Raw genomic sequence first — 6,008 nt, 5'->3', positions numbered from 1 at the left:
GCTGAGTAGCTATTACTTTTCTGTGGCCACCATAAAACCAGGCAATTAAATGCTATTGGACATTTGGCTCTCTCTTGAACCACAAATGCCCTGTCATAGGCTGTCAATGGAGATGGAAAGGACCTTGAGAGCTACAGTGAAATTGCAACTCACAAAGTAGACAAGTCAGGCCAGTGAACTCTAATTAGCAGCATATACTCATTCCTACACATTGATTTTTGGGAGCCCAATATGAGTACTTAGGATAAAAAGAAGTGTGAACCAAATAATATGGCCATATTTTCACTATCATAATTAAAATGCAAAAATAACGTACAGAGTCACAGGTGATTATAGATGCATGTTGGAACCTGGTGAAGAGTGAAATATTTGCAAAAAGTGTTATAATGGGTACATCATCAAGATGCATGCTGCTGCAATGTTCAATCATCATTCTTGAACAAACAAGAAAACTTAAAGCCTCCCAGAATCTGACCATACTTTTAATTTGATATTATAATGTAATCCAGGCTTAATAATTACTCATATCCATCATTAATTTCTGTGCATTCTTGCCAGCTATGAATATACTATGGAATTTGTCTGTATTGGACCATCAGATTATTATAAACATGTGCCTGCCAGTGAACAAGAAACATCCAGCTACTGGGGAAGTAGGAATATAGGAATACACTGGAACTGCTCTTTGAGCCTTGACTTAAACTTAGGAAAATACAAATTGGGCAGTCACATAAGGTGTTAATGCAAATGCAATTTTGAACTCAAGTGAGTTAAAAAAGACATGTCCTGTGTCACTCCACCAACATCAGATATAAATCTGGACAAGAAAATATCAAATTAGGGAGTACAAAAATGAATGACTTAAGCCCAAATGAACTAGTTATATGCTGGCACTCCATCACTAAATTACACTTGCAAAAATAGTTTTATCTATCTCCAAAGATCAGATTTTTTTCAGGAACATGAATAGCAAAGGCAATATCACAAAATAAATCCAAAATATCATGTGTACATCATAAAAATTTTATCAGTGCTTAATAAATCTCATGTAATCTCTATTTTATTTATTTTAGAATTATATTAACCTATTTTAATATTATCCTGAGATCATGACAGGCAATCACAAGCAAATTCCCTGCCTATTTATTATAATCTACTTACAGTATGGAACTTTCTATGTTGTGGACATTATCAGCATCATCCATGTCAGTCTCTCTAGTCTCATCTGAGGTAAAAGTCACTTATGGCATTTAAACACAAGCCTCATTGTTGCTCTTCACACAACCGATAACTGTTCGCTCTTGCATCTGTGCCGAAATAATCACTGATGAATTCAGTGAATTCTGTTCTGTCGGCAAAATTTCTCATAATTTTATTAGATCATTCAAACATTTTAAAATTTGTCTACTGTCATTTGTATGGAGTGGTGAGAGAGAGAGAGAAATACGGACTACTAATCAGAAGGTTGTGAGTTCAAATCCTAGCACTGCCAAGCTGTCACTGCTGTGCCCTTGAGCAAGGCCCATAACAAGTCTCTCAACTCTCAACTTTGTATAAAATGAGATAAATGTAAGTTGCTCTGGATGGGTGTGTCTGCCATAAATGTGAAATATATGTGTGCTTTCTTACAGTGGATTCCAAAAACACAATTCAAAACACAGCCAATATGAATACATATTTTGACATTAGGGAAAACATTTCTCTGAAACATTTGATTTTACTTCACATGACTGCTTTTTTTTCCAGCATATCAGCAAGTCCAGATGTTATTTTTGCAACACGTTATGTGCCAAAGATGGTTGTGGCAAAAACCATGACAACGCATACTTACTCAATTTATTTGCTTACTTCATAAAGCACTAAAATTTGAACAGAGAGATGTGCAAATGTTTTTGGGAAGTGCTTCTTTATGGTATAATGTACATGTGGAATCATCTACAGAAAAGTGTTTAATAATGCATTTAAATACATAAAAATCCACAGTGAAATATGTCACACCATAAACATGTTAATCTTCACAAGAAGCAGACGAACAGCTTATAAAAACTAGTGCAGTATGGGACACTACATTTTACATCATCTCCTGCCCTGCAGATTGCTGCCAGCTTGTCAGACCATATCTTGCCATTTATTAGTACATGCACCTTAACTTTTTGCCTAAAAATAACCAACCACTTAAGGAAAATGTAGGTATATAATGTAACAAAATATGACAAACCTCATAAATCCAGCAAAACATTCAATGCGATCCTACCTATGCTATTAGTAGAGTCAAATGTATCTCTTTAGGGCTGCTACACAAGTGGCTTTATTTATATGAATTCATTCTGTTTGCAGATTCATAATCCTCAGTTTGTATGTATCCTGAACTGGACACTCTGTAGACAATTTTCATTTATATACAAGTTACATGTAATGCATTCAGAAATAAGGATGCTCTGGTTGTTGAAAATTACATAAAATGCACAAATTTTACTTTTCTACAACTGAATATTGTAATGATTTATAATTACACTATCTAGTGTCAGCCAGAAAAGGATGAGGTCCTCTCAAAGTTTCTTCCTCATGTCTTCTCAGGGAGTTTTCCTTGCCAATGTCACCTCTGGCTTGCTCATTAGAGATCTAAATATAAATCACATTCATATTTCTGTAAAGCTGCTTTGTGACAATGTCTACTGTTAAAAGTACTATGCAAATAAAACTGAATTGAATTGAATACCTACATGATTCAACCATTCCCCCTGAGTAGAGTTAGCTAAGTATACTAAATAATAAACCTTCTCCAGGAGGAAATCTTATCAGAACAGTAGAAAAGAAGCTCAAGACTTCTGCTGCTCCCAGAATGAGCACTCTTTTTCTGAGTCCTGTACTTTAATGTCATGGACATAAAATAGCTTTGAGTAGTAGTAGGGATGAACTGCACCCTTTACACATTCAATTCTTCTCCCTGACCTCCTGAACTTGATTTAAGCAAAAAAGTATTTGCTAGTAGTATACTGGTTTTATATTGAATCCATCTAGAACCTTGATGAAAGGTGGTACTCAAAAAACTTTGATTTGTCATGTGATGTCATCCACTGGTTATGAAGGGTTGCACAATTCTCCAGGCAGAGAAAGTGCATGTATGTGCATTTTCTCTGCCAAATCAACAGCTCCTGCTCTATGCTTGGATTAACCTACAGGAGTGCCCAACTCAGAGATGCTATTCAGGGTAAGAGTCTAGACACCTGACTTTTTAAAATACACCAAATCAATGCATGCTCATGGCAATCAATGGCCCCGTCCTATTAGGAGTAATTAGGAAGCTGAACATGGTGTTACCTAGTCTATCATGTTGTGGTCTATTGCTCAGACCAATTAATAGCATTATCTGTGATTTACTTTTAAAAATCCTTTAGCGTTATTCCTCTGTTGTGCTGAAAACCACTTTCTTCAGTTTACTTTTGAAAGACATATTAGGAGATGCCTATAGAAAGGCCTATTTGAATGAAGTGTGTTGTTTCCATCTGGACCTTGAACCATGGCTATTTTTCTCATCAGGGTTTTCAGAATGTAACATTGAAATATAATGTTTATAGTGTATATATAGTGTTTGGCTTTGGTTACTTTATGATGTTATATGTTATATCTTGTATGTTAAGATGATAAGATGCACAAATCATATTTCTAGGTGAATTACACAGTTTTTTTTAACTCTCTTTACACACACCAACATGCTGAGCAGACAAATATCCCAGGAATGCAGTATTTTCTTCCCACCATTGCTCAGTCCAAATTTCGTCATCAAATTATACACATTTCTTTCAGAGATTTTTGCTGTGGCTTCTTCCATCTGTCTTTCTGGAGGCACAAGATGATTTGTGTGATTGATTGTATAGTAAATGGTAATGTAATGCACCCTGTTTTTAAGGCTCTCCACCTTATATCAGCCAAAAAAAAAACTATAATGCAGATTTAATTAAAAACAAACAAAATTTACCCAACAGTCTTTGATGGCAAATAAGCAGGCTAAGTAAAATAACTCTTCCACCACCCCTCATTAAATGTTTCTACTTAGCTGCACCTCACCATACAATAAACAAAAAACCTGCATCTCCATATATATGTACTTTTAATATTGGTACCTGCCACCACATACATGTGCATACACCGATCAGCCATAACATTAAAACCACCTGCCTAATATTGAGTAGGTCCCCCTTGTGCCACCAAAACAGCTCTGACCCATCGAGGCAGGGACCCCACAAGGCCTCTGAAGGTGTGATGTGGTATCTGGCACCAAGATGTTAGCAGCAGATCCTTTAAGTCCTGTAAGTTGTGAGGTGGGGCCTCCATGGATCGGACTTGTTTGTCTAGCACATCCCACAGATGTTAGATTAGATTGAGATCTGGGGAATTTGGAGGCCAAGTCAACACCTTTAACTCTTTGTCATGTTCCTCAAACCATTCCTGAACAATTTTTGCAGTGTGGTAGGGCGCATTGTCCTGCCATCCACATGATGTAAAAGAAAGAGTGATTCATCAGACAAGGCCACCTTATTCCCTTGCTCCATGGTCCAGTTCTGATGCTCACGTGCCCATTCTAGGTGATTTCAGCAATGGACAAGGGTCAGCACTCTGGCTGGTCTGTGGCTATGGAGCCCCATACACAGCAAGCTGTGATGCACTGTGTGTTCTGACACTTTTCTATCATAGCCAGCATTAACCTTTTCAGCAATTTGTGCTACAGTAGCTCGTCTGTGGAATTGGACCAGGTGGGCTAGCCTTCATTCCCCACGCACATCAGTGAGCCTGGGTCACCCATGACCTTGTCGCCTGCTCACCAGTTGTCCTTCCTTGGACCACTTTTGGTAAGTACTTACCACTGCATACCAGGAACACCCCAAAAGACCTGCCGTTTTGGAGATACTCTGACCCAGTTTTCTTGCCACCACAATTCGGCCCTTGTCAAAGTCACTCAGATCTTTATGCTTGCCCATTTTTCTTGCTTCAAGAACTGACTCTCCACTTGCTGCCTAATATATCCCACCCCTTGAGTGGTGTCATTGTAATGAGATAATCAATGCTTTTCGCTTCATCTGTCAGTCATTTTAATGTTATGGTTGATCAATGTACATACCTTATACAACAGAATTTGTAGTATTCACTCAGGTCATATACAGTAAGCCTGTTATCTGATAATATAGTTCCTGCTAACTCTCAGAGTCAGTTTTCTGCTTGAATAAAAGATTTATTTACTTGCATGGGAGATATGCATTAATTTAGACAGTTTAACAAAGCTGAGAAGAAAGACTGAACCAAAAGTTCATGCCCCACCATACAACAGGACTCCTTTTTTAAACATTGATGGAAAGTGGTTCAGCTTCAGAGCAGCCTAATATTTTTACTGCACTATTTCTCAACAATAGCACTAATAACTCAAGCATAATAGAAGCAGAAAGAGGTAATAAGGGATAATCAGTGAATCATGTAATTATTGTTCTTCATTTCAGACGCATGGTTTCTAAACTCATACTGGAAATTAGGACTGTAAATGATTGCTTGGAAGCAGCCATACTCATTTTCAATAGTGTAGGTGTTTATATAGCTTTGATGTAACTTAATATAAACAGTTTATTTTTTTGCAATTTCTTTTGCAATATGTGAGTCTACCTGCTGTTACATGTTGCTTCTCTGATAATAATAATAATAATAATATTTTAAAGATTTTTATATAGTTCCATCCTCGGGCTCACTTTATAACCATAATCAAAATAATAAGCTTAAACAAATGCCATTTATAAATCATACAAAATGAGACATACAAAATGAGATGACATAAAAATCTAAAACAAGTGATCAGATTACAAAAAGTGAGGAGGAAGGTTAGGAAAGTGTTAGACTTATGTCTGGGAGCCAAAGTGAAAGAAAAACATGTATGTCTTGAGTTTGGTTTTGAATGAGGTGAGGTTTGCACAGCCTCTGAGGTGTCAAAGCAGAGAACTCCAGGGTTCAGGGTCAGTGACACT

The 6,008-nt window shown here is 37.0% G+C and overlaps 1 protein-coding gene across 6 annotated transcripts in view; it reads right to left on the bottom strand.

The window, feature by feature from the left end:
• Positions 1–6,008, bottom strand: part of tnr (tenascin R (restrictin, janusin)) — a 171,186-nt gene that overhangs the window by 122,064 nt on the left and 43,114 nt on the right. The window lies entirely within an intron of this gene.

Source organism: Pangasianodon hypophthalmus, chromosome 4, assembly GCF_027358585.1.
Source record: "Pangasianodon hypophthalmus isolate fPanHyp1 chromosome 4, fPanHyp1.pri, whole genome shotgun sequence".
NCBI lineage: Eukaryota > Metazoa > Chordata > Actinopteri > Siluriformes > Pangasiidae > Pangasianodon > Pangasianodon hypophthalmus.
Note: the sequence above shows the minus strand (reverse complement) of the source record. Positions and strands in the feature narration are given on the sequence as shown.